At 40.7% G+C, this 15,026-nt stretch overlaps 1 protein-coding gene across 2 annotated transcripts in view; it reads left to right on the top strand.

Annotated features, from left to right (window-relative positions):
* The first annotated feature begins 10,001 nt into the window (after window positions 1-10,001).
* The window catches only part of SRBD1 (S1 RNA binding domain 1), a 186,018-nt gene continuing 180,993 nt past the window's right edge, over window positions 10,002-15,026 (top strand). For both annotated transcript variants that reach the window (XM_028516493.2, XM_028516492.2), the window contains exon 1: window positions 10,002-10,087. The gene's annotated coding sequence lies outside the window, so the exon portion shown is untranslated. The remainder of the gene's footprint in view (window positions 10,088-15,026) is intronic.

The following is a 15,026-nucleotide window of genomic DNA, read 5'->3' as shown; positions in this document are numbered from 1 at the left end:
TTGGAGCATTTGTGATTACTAATTCTATCTCCTTACTCATTGGTCCATTCAGATGTGCTATTTCTTCATGATTCAGTTTTGGTGGGTCATATGTTTCTAGTCACTTATCCATTTCTTCTAGGTTGTCCAATTTGTTGGCATATAATTATTAATAGTAATCTCTTATTATCCTTTCTATTTCTATATCAGACATACTGTCTCATTTCTGATTTCATTTGTTTGAATCTCTCTTTTCTTCTTAATTAGTTTATCAAAGGTTTGTCAATTTTGTTTATATTTTCAAAAAATGGCTCTTAGTTCTGTTGAGTTTTCTTCAAACAGTTATTTTGAATTTTTCATCAGCAAAGTTGAAGATCTCCATGTGGTTGAGGTCCATTATTAGAAGATTTTTTTATTCTTTGGTGGAAACATTTTTCATGTTTCTTAAAGTTTCAAAAAAATTATATATTGATTTTTTTAGACAGAGAGGAAGGGAGGGAGGGAAAGGGGGAGAGGGAGGAGGAGAGAGGGGGAGAGAGAGACAGAGATAGAGAGATAGATGAGAGAGAGAGAGAGAGAGAAACACTGACTTGTCATTTCATGCACTCATTGGTTGCTTCCTGCATGTGCCCCAACCAGGGATCAAACCCACAACCTTAGCACAATCAGAACAATGCTCCAACCAACTGAGCTGCCAGCCATGGCTCATGCTCCTTGAAGTTTTACACTGCTATATTGGAAATAGCAGTCACTTCCTTCAGTCTTTACTAACCTCCCAATGTGTCTAATCCTTTCCCACGCAACAGTGTGCTGGAACAGCCCCACTGCAAACTTGAATCCACAAAAGCTCTCTCATCTGTGGGTAATTGCCTCAGACAGCGTTTTTCAAGGACTCCCAGGTCAAGGAGGGCTGAAGCCAGTTCACAGGCCACTGTAGGGCTCACAGCCAGGACTGAGGTCTATGTGTCCACTGTCCGGTAGGGTGAGGCTCCTTCCAAGCCCCTTGGTGTATGGTGCCAGATCCCACAGCTCCCACAAAGGCACTTTTGTCTATGGATGGATGTCAAGTCATTGTTGAGGAGTGGGACACAACAAGGGATATCGTATTCAGCCATGATGCTGATGTCCTCCAGCTGGAAGATACTTACACATAGACCAGGTCCTTATAAGACTTCCCAATTCTATACAAAATACATCAAGTGTGGGGGAGATTTGCCCTCAGAGTCCCCTGCCTGATGCAGGTGAGAATAAGTCTACCAAGACATGATCTGCCTGGGAAGGAAAGGTGGCTGATCTCTCAAAGGAGAAGGACCCAGAGCCTTTTCCTCAATGGGCTTTTATTGGGTTCATTTGTACAGGAATAAAAATAAGCTCATTAATCATTGTCAGGCAGTAAGGATCAAACAATAGATAACAAAGAACTCTGAGGGCCTATTTTGAGTCAGGGTCAGATAGCTGAAGAGCTGTAAAACTTTGAGGAACAAATTTACTTCTTGCTTGGACCCTTATCATTTCATTGAGAGCATCCTAAACAAAGTAGGTTTCACAGGATTTTACATATTCTTTCTTAGGCCTGATCACCTGAGGAACCCGCCCTTTCCAGCTCAGGGCTGCACCACCCTCTGTCATTGTTTCAGGCTTAGGTGGAGCAAGGGAAGTAAGGCAGCCAAGAGATTAGGAGACTTCAGGCAGACAGGATGAGGACTCAGGCTTTGTCAAAGCTGAGGGGTGAGGGTTCATTACCCCCTTTTGCTGTAGCCCCCCAAGTCCTTCCTTGGGGGCCTCCCATGTGACTGTGCATGTCTTAGGTCATTCCCCTCTTGGGGAATCTTACCCATCATTGGCTAACCGACCAAGCATTGGGGGCCAGTTATGAATGAAGTAAAAGGAGCAGGAGCAGCACTCCTGTCAGGGAGATAAGCTTTGTCTCCTTAGTGGCTTATGGTCTGAAGGTCGCTCACTCAGCCTTAGCCATGGGGGGTTACAGCTCCTGAAACCAGACAGGGTGGTTCCCAACAATCAAGTGCATTTTTCATGTGATAGGGCTTCAGATCCTAGTACCCTCCTGGCTGTGTTTTGTGGGACACACTTAAATATGTCAGTGTCAGCTAAATTGTGTATTAGAGATCTTTTGCTGTGAAACAAATTACCTTTAAACAATTGCTTAAAGTTATGAGTGTGTATTATCATTTCTGAGTGTATAATTCAGTGAATTCTTTTTAGTAGATTCACAAGGCTATGCAACCATAATTACTATGTAATTCCAAAACATTTTCATCATTTCAGAAAGAAAGAGTCAGGAATCCAGGAATGGCTTAGGTGAGCGGATCTGACTCTGGGTCTCTCATGAGGTCCCAATCAAGAGTCAAATATTTGAAGGCCACAATCACCTGAAGGCTTGACTGGAATGGAGGATTTGCTTTGAAGAAAGGGCATTCACATGCCTGGTGGGCCATTGCTGGGTTTTGGAAGGGGGTCTCATGTAGACTTCTCCAAGGATTGCTTGAGTATCCTTAAAACATGGCAGCTTGTCTCCTCCAGAGACAGCGACACAAAAGAGAGTGCAAGAGGGAAGCCATACTATGTTTTAGGTCCTAAGATCAGAATCACACGTTCTTTTTATTCCATCCTATAGAAGTCATTTATTAGGCCAGCCCACACTCAAGAAGGGAAATTTGGCCTCACATTTTGAAGGGAGCAGCATCAAAGTGCTTATGGACATAATTTAAAACAATCAGTGTGGTGTTCAAAGGTGACCGCGATGGTAAAGATGAAGTATGATTAATCAGTACTATTTGCTCTCAGGCTATCACCTTTGTTGATGTGGCTTTTCGTTTTATTTATTTATTTATTTATTTTAGAGAGATGAGGGGGGGAGAGAGGGAGATTGATTTGTTCTACTTATTTATGTATATCACCTGTTTGCCTCAAAGGGTTATCTTAAAAACAAAAAAAAATGTATCTTACAAATAGTAAGCAATCTGTAAGTGTGGCCTATTTTCAATTAATAAACTATGCCACAGTAGTTGGTATGGCTGGCAGGAACTATGAATATCTTGTCTACCTGTAGGAAGGGTAAGTTTAAGATTAAGTGCCATAAAAACACTATATTTATTTTTTCAAGATTTTATTTATTTATTTTTAGAGAGCGGAAGGAAAGGAGAAAGAGAGGGAGAGAAACATCAATGTGTGGTTGCCTCTCATGTACCCCCCACTGGGGACCTGACCTGCAACCCAGGCCTGTGCCCTGACTGGGAATCCAACCAGTAACAGTTTGGTTCACAGGCTGGTGCTTAATCCACTGAGCCACACCAGCCAGGGCTAAAAACACATATTTAGAATCCATATTTCTATAGCTCAGTCCTCTAAGTTTCCTAAATCAAGGGTACAGTAAGAATTAGTCCAGTCTTTCTGTAATATGCAGAATCACCTGGTGTCCTCTTACACATGTAGGTTCTACCTTAAACTCCTTAAATTGGGAGATGGAGGTAAGAATCATCATTTTTAAAAGCTCTGCTAGTAATTCTTATGTGTATTTAAATTTAGGAAAGACTAACTAATGCTTTCTAGAAATAGGCCTGAGAGTTACAGGAATTATAGACCTGGGTCTCCTACCTGACAAAGTTAATGGCACAAAGTCATTGAAGGCCCTTATACCTGCAATAACTACTTCTGCTAAACTCTCTAACTTACAGGATACAATAGGAGTTTCTTGGTAAACTATCTGGGTTTTCTTACGCTCAGATCATGGTGCCGTCTTAACAAAATACCCCTGAGGTTGTATGAACATTATGACTCATTTAACTTCTCACAGTATTTGCTAAAGCTTGTGGGGTGCCACTTTCTCCATTTTAATGCATTTCTTTAGGGTGATAAATTCATGTATTTTAGCCTCATACTTTTATCATCTCTCATTGTGAATGAGGTTATTTTTCTACAAAGAATGTTTTCTGTCTGCAGTGATGTTGGTTTCAGGAAAATTCATGTGTGTGGTTTTGACATCATCTGTTAGCTAGCCTGTTGAAGGGATTGTTTTTCTCTATGCTATGATGCTGGCAGCTGCCTGTGATAACTTACTACTCTTTAAGCTAACTGTCACGTTTGATAAAGGGCTAGGATCCACAATACGTGAAGGTCTCTGATAATGCAACAACTAAAAAATCCAGCTAAATTGTGAAAATATTTGAACAGACACTTCACCTAAGAAGATATATAGGTGACAAATAAACACATTACATTAGTTATTAAAGAATGCAAATTAAAGCCTTAATGAGATACTTCTAAACACCAATTAAATGGCAACAAGAAAAAACCAAACAAACAAATGTAACCACATCAAGTCCTGGCAAGGATGTGGAACAACTGGAACTTTCACACATTGCTGGTGAGAATGCAAAATGATACGGCTACTTTAATAAACAATTTAGTAGTTTCTTGTAAAACTAAACACTCATCATACAATCAGCAGTCTTGCTCATAGCTATTTACTTACCCAAAGAAATGAAAACGTAAGTCCATGCAAAAACTTGTACATGAATGTTTATAGCAGCATTATTAATGATGGTCAAAAAGTGGAAAAAAACCCTAAATGTCCATCAACTGCTAAATAGATCAACTGTGGTATATCCACATGTGTGGTACATCCATATTCCAGATGGAATGCTAACTGGCAATAAAAAGAAACAAATTAGTGATTCATGCAACACCATGGATTACTCTAACACGCTTTATAGGGAGTAAAAGAAAGCAGACTCAAATGGCTACATACTGTGTGATTCTGTTTATATGACAATCTAGAAAATGTATAATTATCGGGACAGAAAACAGGAGTGGTTGTCAGGGCCTGAGCATGGGGGAGAAGACTGACTACAAAAGGCATTTTTTTAGGTGATGAAAATGTTTTACATCTTGCTTGTGGTGATGGTCACATGGTTGTATACATTTATCGGGAAAAAACGTTGTTTTACTTTATGTAAATAATACTCAATAAATCAGACTTAAAACAACAACATACACATACTTGGATGTATGACACATGATGCTTTTCCAAATTTGAATTCCAGTTAGTGTGTGAAGCTTCTGATATTAAAATTCTGACTCTAGGCATTCTGGATAAGTGTTTCAAGTCAGCCATTTACAGGATAGTTCTAGCTCATTAAGCTGGAAGGAGGACCGAAGGTGCTACAAAGTATTAATTATGATATATAGAGTCTCCGGACATGGCTCCCTGTGGTGACGAACAAAATAAATTTGGCCTCATTATGCAGCCATGCCATCATTAGGATCCTAATGACCCCCTGGGGTTTCAATGCTTGGATCTCAGGCTATTTAATGAATATTTTAGGCCTTTGAGGTGGTCCCTGGGCACTACTCAAGGGTGATAAATTCACCAGGAGGAAATTCTGCTCATGAACGCAACTGATTGACTTTTAGCCAGTGAATTTGCCAGACAGGTGATGAGTAGAGCAGTGAGCCATGTAATAGATAAAATGTTTTATCTATGATTCTGAAGTTTTCTTAAAAACCTTACTTTTAGTAGGCTTCATTACAAAGTACTCTGAGGACTTGTAAAAAATAAGTGGGATACCTGGCTGGTGTGGCTCAGTGGATTGAGTGCCAGCCTGTGAACCAAAGGGTCACTGATTTGATTCCCAGTCAAGGCACATGCCTGGGTCCGTGGGCCAGGTCCCCAGTTGGGGGCGTGTGAGAGGCATCCACACATTGATGTTTCTTTCCCTCTCTTTCTCCCTCCCTTTCCCTCTCTCTATAAAGTAAGTAAATAAAATTAAAAAATAAGTGGGAAAAACTGCATTTCAATTTTCAGCTAAAGATAAAAATTACATTCTATTTTAATATGCCGGTCCCATAGTTCTACTTCACGTAAGATACATTTAAATGCATGTAATTCCTTGGAATGATGCCCGAATATCCAATTCTTTGAAAAATCTGCACAGTGAATTTTCTCAGGATTAACCTATGCCTTCTCAAGATCCATTCTATATTTGTCAAAACTCAGGATTTTAATCCCTTGAATCTTTTTTCTTTTACACAGAAGGTGACAGACTTGCCCTGGGCTCTAACAATGTGCTCACCACTAGACCAGCACTTTGCAGTGCTGCTGCTGCTGCTGCTCCCAGCCAGACTGAAGAGGTAACAGGGCAGGCCAAATCTGGGAACGCTTCTACCGGCCTCACTAAACAGGAAGCCCCTTCTATTTGGGAAACAGAGGCAGCCCCTCCTCTGCTTACCAGTCTCATATTTTTTTAGGAAATCTCCAAGTTCCTGGCTGAATTATTGAAACCCGTTGAAGCCAATGTGTTTTAGGGCTTAAGAATGAGAGTTTTTGATAGTGCAAAAGTGGATGGGTAGGGCTAATATGCAAATTCATAAAATAGGGCTCAGTTTCAGTTAGTGCATTCTCTGATCTGAAACAGACCCTCTGCTTCTGCAAGGGAATTAGGATGTATCCCTTAGAGTCCTCAGGGACAAAAATATTTGAATTTCCAGGAGTACACTTGATTTTTTAAATGGTAGCCCACTTTCTGTGTGGCAATAGCTTTAGATTACTTTTCTAGGGCAAGGAAGAAGTTTTCTTTACTCCAGGTCCATTCTTCAGTCCAGGAGTTAGTCTGCTATTTTACTGAGTACTTATCATTTGTCAAGCATTATTAGGCAGTGTGTGGGTAAAGGGAGAATTTGGAGAAGAGACCAATATGACTAACACTTAGTTCCTAGACTTAGATCCAAGTATCTTGCAATTTAGTGGGTGCAAAATTCAGTGCAGACAGTTGCACAGATATTAAGAATTTGTTTTCTTATGGAAGTTCAATTAGTGTGAAGCTAATAGGGAAAATAGCCTGATTATGTTTTCAATGGGTAGATAACAGTTTTTGTAATGTATTTAGTGATTCAACATTTCTTTCAGCATCTCCATGATTCAGGGTCTTGCACTAACCACCGTAGTGGAAAAATGAAAGGTCTTTGCTTTGCCCTGACTAGGTAGCTCAGCTGGGTAGAGCATCATACTGATATGCCAAGGTTTCAGGTTTGACTCCCTCCCACCCCATCCCTGAGGGCACATACAAGAATCAACCAATGAATGCACAAATAAGTGGAACAACAAATCGATGTTTCCCACTTGCTCCCTCCCCCTCTCTCCTTCCCTCTCTTCCTCTAAAATCAATAAATAACAAAAATTTTTTTAAAAGATCTTTGCTTCAAGTTGGTGGTATATGGATTATATGGATGTCTTTTAGAGTACTAGGTTTAAATCCTGGATCTGCAATTTAATTGCTTATGTGACTTTGGATGAGTTATTTAGCTTGACCTTCTCATTTATAAAAAGAGGATAGTAGCAACATCTCATTGAGCTGATATGTGAATCAAACACACAAATACATATGAAAGCATTAACTTAGTGCCTGGCACATAGTAGATGATAAATGAATGTAAATTACTATTATTACAATCTCCCTGGAGAGAGAAATCCACAGGGAAAGGACTTGGAAAGCCAGTAACATAAAAAAGGTAACATACCAATGAATATTATGTGAGAAGATGTATACTTCAGAGCAATAAAATAAATAACTTCCAAAACGTGTTTTTGTTACTCCAAAACCCTACTGCATAGTTTCAGGTGGGTGTCTAGATTATTCTGGGCTAAACCCATGAATTTCTTGGCATTCAGTACTTATCCAAATAATACCTTGGGCAAGGTCCTAGAGAGAAAAGGCAGTTTTTGTGGTGGGGCCTGGTTTATACTTAGTGATTACAAATTTCCCTTAAAGCTTTTAGTGGGAGTGGCTCTCTTGCAAAATTCCAGAGGAAATGTTTTCTGAATGGTTTACTTACCTTTAGAGTAGGCCACCACTTACATTAATGTTAGCAGACCCTGCCCCAGATTTTATTTTTCCCAATGTCTGATGTCTAAAACCTTACTCAGTTACTTAGTTTAGGAGTTCTTTTTTCTTCCCCAGTTGAAAGGGAAACATTCCTGGTAGAAGAGAGGGGAACCAAGGTCCAACACTATGCTGGCCAATCCCTACTCTCATCCTCACTCCGCGGTGTGGTTACTACCATTAGCAACCTAACCCTTCAATCTAGACCATCTTGTATGGGTCTGTCTATTGTGACTGTGTTGAGTCCCCAGTCTTGCTTGTAAATTCCTCTAGGGCAGGAATTATGTCAAAAGATTTTGTAAAATATTGATTCACCTTGACCCTTTTTATTCCTACCTTAAACTTGTATAAGTACAATTTGATATCAAAAGTAGATGAACAGTAAATAGTAAATTACTATTGTTCGTTGTGATGACCTGGTTTCCCTTTCCGTAATTCCAGACTGTAATGTGTTATTTATTTATTTATTTATCTGAGAGAGAGGACAGAGAAGACAGAGAGACAAAGGGAGAGAGACAGAGAGAGAGAGACACACAGAGAGAGAAACATCAATTTGTTGTCCCACTTATTTATGCATTCATTGGTTGATTGTTATATGTATCGTAATGGGGGATCAAACCCACAACCTTGGCATATCAGTATGATGCTCTAACCAACTGAGCTACCTGGCCAGGGCACTAGTACTCTTTTAGAACTAGAAATTGTGAGCAGGGAGTTCCAGACCTTCTGGAAGTCTGAAACTACTGTAAAAGGCAACATAAAGACTACAAATTTAGAAGGAAAAACAAATCTAAACCATCTCAGAAATCGATTCTTCCTGACCACAGATCTTAGATGTAGAATAGAAATTTACAGTCTTATTTTCCTATACTTTGCAAAAATTATGCAGTGAAATTTATGTTCACTTTGGGTAAATCTATGTGTAGTAAGGCCCACTCAAGGGTCATTTCCATAGCTTGCTCAGCTCTTCCATACTCAAGAGTCCCAGGAAATGACTCATTAGCACGGAAAGCCGCTTTTTAGAATCTTCTAAACAAATCCATGGGGTTGTGGTATGTGGAATTCTAATCTAGACTAGCAATAGCCTTATTTCCCTAATCGTACAATCTATTTTTTTTTACTGTTTCTATGAACTTAGAGTTTAAAAGCACATCACCAGAAAAACAAGTCATTTTTCATTTCTACTGAGGGATGATTTTGAGACATTGTGTTCAAGGCACAGAGAAAGAATTGCCAGGAAGGTCTTTACAGTTTTTAAGTGGATCAGTTAAAAAAAAAAGAAAAAGAAAAGTGGGCCCTAAAAGATGAAAATGAGGGCTGATACTTGGGAGTCATTGAAATCAAACAGGAGCTACTTTTGTGTTTTGTAGGAAGAGAACGGAAATTACTGGATCCGGATAAAGGCTCACCTAGGATACTAGGTTACTAGAGCTTTCAAAGAATCTGAAAATAACATGGGGCAGTGCTTTTCTCTTCTTGCCCAAGAAGTTTAGGTAACCGGGACCTGCATTTGCCTCAATTAATTGAGTATTCACCCCTAATTTGCGTTGGGTACCTTATCAGGTAAAGGCAGTGGAAACAGGTTCAAAGACAAATGTAGTACTAAGCTCCTGAGAGAACCAGGCGTCCAAAGCGGCGCACCAAGCTGCTGCCTGAGAGACCCAAGTAAGGTAATGATGACCGTAGGACTAAACCCTTCCATTAAGATAAAGTGAATCTCTTGGGCTGTGTGAGGGTTTATCAGAAGTCCTCACCTGAAAATTTGAATATTTTCATAAGATCGAAGCACACCTTACCTCGGGCCTTAGGAATTAATGAAATACGGTAAAACACCTCTAGAAATTAAATAACATTTAGAAAAAACTGACTTTAGAAAGAATACAACATGACTATTTTTCATTTTTCAACCGTAAATTCAAAGAATGTAATGAGAAGGGAATAAAGCAGTTTAAGAGAAAGAAAAATAGGAAAGCGGCCCCGTGTTTGCAATACCTCCAGCCTTCCCTCCCACCGCCCCAACTCAGCGATCCCACCCTCTAGCCTCGCCTCCCTCCAGCTTGGCTCCAACCTGCCCAAGGAGCTCGGTGACTTTGCAGCCAGTCAGGGCGAAGCAAGGTGGGACTTCCGGCATTTGAAAAACTTCCGGCGGGAACCGGAAGATGTAGTCCCACTCGCAGAATCCCGGGCCTTCGGATACTTGATGCGGGAAGGTGAGCTGAGCGTTTGCCTTGGCGTTGTTCCTGCGGGCTCGGGTGAGCCCGGCGCTCGGGCTCCGGTATTTTTGGGGCGATGCAAAAAGTTTTGAGCGCTCATTTGGGAAATAACGTTCCTTATTAAAGTGAGACGTTTTTACAGTTTGCGGTCTCTATTTACCAACTTACATCCAGAAAACTTCTCCTAGCTCCCAGGCGCGTCTCAGTCAAAATGCAGCTCTTAACGCTTGGGGACAAATTTAGCCCAGGCAAACCTAGATTGTGTTTATAGCTCAAATTTTTGGAGATGGGGAGGAAGCATCTTTTCACTATCGGATCATGGCAGAATTAACCGCATTCTCAGCGGCGTGCCTGGCTTGTATAGGAGGCGCTGAATAACTGTTGAGGAAAGGAATGAGTGGAAACCCTGTAGGCAACTTTCCTGCAACCTCCCATGTGACAGCATGTTATTAATGTAATGTATGTGGAATGGCAAACAAGGCTAGGCTTGGTGTTTGGGGCTTTGGGTTCTATTCCTTCTGCCACATAGCTCTTCCCTTTGAATAAGCCATTTAAACTCACTGGCCTGATCTGACTGGGTAGAGCTAGCATTCTTCCCATGCAACAAAGTTGCTGGACCCATCTCTGGTCGGGGCTCCTACAAACATCAACCAATGAAAGCAAAAGGAAATGGAACAACAAATCCATGTTTCTCTCTCTCCTCTTCCCTCCCTCTCTCCTTTCCTCTCCCTAAATAAGTAAAAAATAAAGAAAAGAAAATATAGAGGCTCTTTTAGGCTTAGTATTTCGTTTTCATTACTCAGTTGGGCATTTATGCTGACATTCTGACCACTTCCGATGGTACCTTTAGGGAAACTTTTAGGTGCTCTGAAAAAGTTGTTCCCCTCTGCTCTCCTTAAAATTTTTAATTGCTTTTTTTCTATTTTAATATTAATCTTATGCAGATTTCCCTGTGCCCTCCTGATTTTTTTTTATATACAAGCAAAGTTTATTTAGAAAGTCACAGAGGTAGAAGAAGTGAGCTGTAGAAGAAACAAATGGGCTCAGGAAACAAGTCACGGAGGCAAAAGAGGGGCCCCTGGAGCTTAGCAGAAAGAGAGGCAAGAAGAACGCCCTGGGTGAAGCGGGTGGGGCAGGGCTCCATATGGACATGCTCCATAGAGAGAACCGCCCTTCAGATGTTCACTTGCTCTAGTTTAGTGCCTTCTCACTTAGCAACATCACAGAAGCCTCCAAGTTACTGATTTGAATGTACTCAGGTGCCCCCTAAGACAGCTTGGTAGACTGGAAAATCTCAAGCCACTAAGACTAGGAATGTTCTTCTGTACCATCACTTCTGTAGGAAAGCAATGATGCCATGTGTGATTTTTGCCTAATGGTGATGGGGAAAACAAATGTATATTCCTCTCTAGAGACCATTGTAAGAATGTATTCTTATGTTCGTAATAAAATAGTTATAGAGCAGCTGTTAAGGGCCAGTCTCTGTGTGATGCAGAAATGAAACAGATTAATGTGGTTTCTTCCCTTATGGTGACTACTGCCATGAAGTAAGCACGGGGCATGCAGACAATAAATAAGGGTAATTATAGGTTATGCTATATAGTGCTTTATAAAGGAAGTAAACAGGGCCCTGTGATGTTTCCAGGGCACCCGTTTTAGGCGTGAAGTATTGACCTCTAAGAGGAGATGAGGAGCCAGCCTACTGAGATGCGCAGGGGGAATAGTACTCCAGGCAGAGTGAGCTTGAGGTGGAGAAGAACCGTGCTTGTTCCAGGAACAAGCTTGTGACTGTGGCTGCGGAGCTGCAGCAGGGGGTAAAGATGACTAGAAAGGTAGGCAGAGTCAGTCCTGCAGGGCACTTTCAAAGGCAGTGGTAAGAAATATGACTTGGCTCTACATGCAGGATGGGAAATCATCGAATGGGGTTTAAGCATTTTCTAGATATTTTGGATTGGTATGTGGAGAAGGGGTTGAAGGGGCAAGAGTGGAAGCAGGGACACCAGTTAAAAGGCCATTACAGTAGTCCAGTTGAGAGATACTGGGGACTAAAGACTCACTGGAGAGCTTAGAGATTTAAGATACATTTTGGAGGAAACATTTATTTGACTTACTGGTAGACTGGATGTGGGAGATGAAAGGAAAAAAGGTTTGCAAGGCTTTCACTTAGTGACTGAAACTTTGGAGGATGACGGATGTGTTCATTATTTTGGTTATGCAGATGTGCATGTATATGTCAAAACTTATCAAATTTATACACTCTCAAAGTTTTTTTTTTATTTTATTTATTTTTAGAGAGGGGAAGGGAGGGAGAAAGGGAGAGAGAGAAACATCAGTGTGTGGTTGCCTCTCATGTGCCCCCACTGGGGACCCGGCCTGCAACTCAGACATGTGTCCTGACTGGGAATTGAGCCGGCAACGCTTTGGTTCGCTGAGGTTCATTGAGGAGGGTGCTCAATCCACTGAGCCACACCAGCCAGGGCCAAATTTGTACACTTTAAGCATGTACACTTTAAGCATGTACACTTTAAGCATGTACACTTTATTGCATGTCAGTTATAGCTCAATGAAGCTGTTAAAATCTTTCAAAGGTTCTGGCTTAGCTAAAAATCATCCATCTTTGGTGGATGGTGGTGCCATTTACTGAGATGGGAAAGGCTGGGGCAGGAATGGGTTTAGTAGGTGATAAAGTATTGAAAACCATGGAAATGGATGAAATTTTGGTTCATCCAACCAAACAAATCCTATCTAACTGATCCTATAACACACCACAAGGAAGTGCTGGAAAATGGAGATGGAGATACGGTCCCTATGAACATTGGTCTTTAAACTGGAGTTTGCATACCCCTGGGAGTACACCTGGCATAGACAGTTTTTAAAGAATAATGTCTAGGTCCTTAGCTTCTATATATACTCTTTCTTAAACTGATCTGCTTGAAATTGGCCTATGTGTTCATGCACATTCTCCTTTCTCACCTCTCTTTTCAAAATTGTACTTTTTTTCCCACTTCTTCATACCCTGCTCATCTTTCTATGGTAACTGCCTTAGACTGCCTGAAAGGGGCACTTTGAAATATTTTTTTCAGGGCAGTCTTCCTTAATGAGTAATCACAATTTCGTGAGCTTGCCAAGTTTTTGTCTAACCCTATTTTAAACATATTTCTGTGAAGGCTGAAGTGTGGAGCTAGCATTGGTGCATAGTGGTCTGTGTGGGGATGTTCTGAATTCAGGTACATTGTAGCATGGGGTGGTGGGAGTGGATGATCTGGTTGGCTCTTTGTTGGGGTGCACCTTCAGGTTTTTATTCTTGGGCTGGTGAGATTCTCCAGAGAAGACCCTTTCCATTCTCCTCCCGACAGGCTAAGGATCTGCCTGGCAGCTCTCTGGGAGCTTACTGGGAGGAGAAGCAGATGACGGGGATGAGATGGTAGGAGCAGGAGTTCTCTGTGGTTAGCATTCAGTGTGTGTGGTTCCCGTGCCCATAACTGTCCTTGCTGTCCTCTAGTCTAGAGACTCTGTTGCACCCTCTTCAGAGGTTAAGCCTCCAGAGCATGAAGCCGAGTAGGACATTAGAGGTAGTCCTTTGTCTTAGCTTCCACCCAGTCTTAGTCCCTTTACCTTCAGTTTCAAGGTATAAGGTACTGCTTCCTGAGATACCATTTTTAAAAGCATACTACAGAGTAAATTGGTTTGGTTTTGAATGGCTCCCACTGCTGACTTGGGATTTTAATATTTATGTAGTGAAATCTGTTTATCTTTTTGGCTTTGGGAATTGAGTCATGCTTCAGAAAACCTTTATTCTTCCACCTCCACTCAAAATCATGAAAATAGTCTTTATTTTTTATAGTATTTTGTATTTTATTTTGTACATTTAGAAGTATTAGTCAGTGTGGAATATATTTTTGTTCATGGTGTGGTGGTAGGAATTAAAAACTCTTTTTCTTTCAGAGTGGTAGCCGGTTGTCTTAATGCCTCTTACTGAATCATCCATTTCTGCCCTGGTTTGAACTGCCACCCCATCGTGCACTAACTTGCTCTGTTTTTGTTTTATTGTGAAATACATACAACAGAGACATCACCAGTTACCCACTCCTTTACGATCAGTATCTAGAAGCACTCATTTCAGGAAGAATGCTTTGCATAAACATAAAATCGCAAAAAGGGGGTGAAGGAAAAGATGTAAGTTCATTCTCTCTACTTCCTGGAGACCTTTCCTTTTGTTCTCCTGGTTCCTTCTGGGCACTCTCCTCTTAATTAGTGCTTTTTGACTGAGTTGAGGCGTGGCAGCTGGGAGAATAAGCTCCCTTTTGTGACAACCCTTTGCAAGTATTTCTATGAAGTGTTTCTCCTCGGAGTGGAAGGTAGAACCAGAGGTGTTATAATGTATGCCTGGTTTAGGAACTTGTTTCAAGGGTTGTGTTTATGTCAGAGACTAATAGAGTTTTTGTGGTTTGGCATACATTGTTTAGGTAATTTATCAGCTAAAGTAAATCTGTTTATTTCCTGTATCATATGATGTCTATGGTTATTTGTCTTAATTTTTTTAGACCTAGGCCTTTGAATTTGGTAAATATTTAGTGGCTTCAGTGATTGTTATATAACTATAGGATTTTTTTTTTTTATTATAAGGGAATGGATTATCTTGTTTTAGGAGTAACATGGCTGCTTATTCAGTCAGTCAACATTGTCAACTTTATAGGTAGACTGTCAGAAGAAGATATACTATAAGAAGATATAGAAGAGGGAAAAAAATTCTTTTTTTTTAAACCTAGTTTGTGAAATACTAGTGGCTTTATTTTTACTTTTATTTTTTAAAGAGTTTATTTATTTATTTTTAGAGAGAGGGGAAGGAAGGGAGAAAGAGAGGGAGAGAAACATCAGTGTGTGGTTGCCTTGAGCATGCCCCCTATCAGGGACCTGCCTGCAGCCCAGGCATGTG

The sequence above is a fragment of the Phyllostomus discolor genome, chromosome 6, assembly GCF_004126475.2.
Source record: "Phyllostomus discolor isolate MPI-MPIP mPhyDis1 chromosome 6, mPhyDis1.pri.v3, whole genome shotgun sequence".
Lineage (NCBI taxonomy): Eukaryota > Metazoa > Chordata > Mammalia > Chiroptera > Phyllostomidae > Phyllostomus > Phyllostomus discolor.
Note: the sequence above shows the minus strand (reverse complement) of the source record. Positions and strands in the feature narration are given on the sequence as shown.